We start from the raw sequence: 459 nt of genomic DNA on the forward strand, positions 1-459 counted from the left end.
TCAACATACTAAAGGGCATATATGCAAAGCCAAGAGCCAACATTATTGTTAATGGAGAAAGACTCAAAGCATTCCCCTTGCAAATGGGAACCAGAGAAGGATGCCATCTATCACCACTTCTATTTAACATTATATTGTAAGTCTTAGTCAGGAAAATAAGGAAAGAAAGAAATAAAAGGCATCCAAATTGGCAAAGAAGAAGTAAATCTATCTCTATTTGCAGAAGGCATGATCCTATACATAGAAAACCCAAGAGTCTCAGCGAAAAAATATTGGAGCTAATAGAAAGTTTCAGCAAAATGGTAGGACACAAGGTTAACATACAAAAATCAGTTAGAGTCTTCTACATCAACAAAAAGACCTCTAAAAAGGAAATAAGGAAAACAATACCATTTATAATAGCTACCAAAAAGATAAATTATTTAGGAATAAATATCACTAGGGACACAAATATGGTAA

This window comes from Orycteropus afer, unplaced genomic scaffold (genome assembly GCF_000298275.1).
Source record: "Orycteropus afer afer isolate SDZICR_OR568_19922 unplaced genomic scaffold, OryAfe1.0 scaffold00125, whole genome shotgun sequence".
NCBI lineage: Eukaryota > Metazoa > Chordata > Mammalia > Tubulidentata > Orycteropodidae > Orycteropus > Orycteropus afer.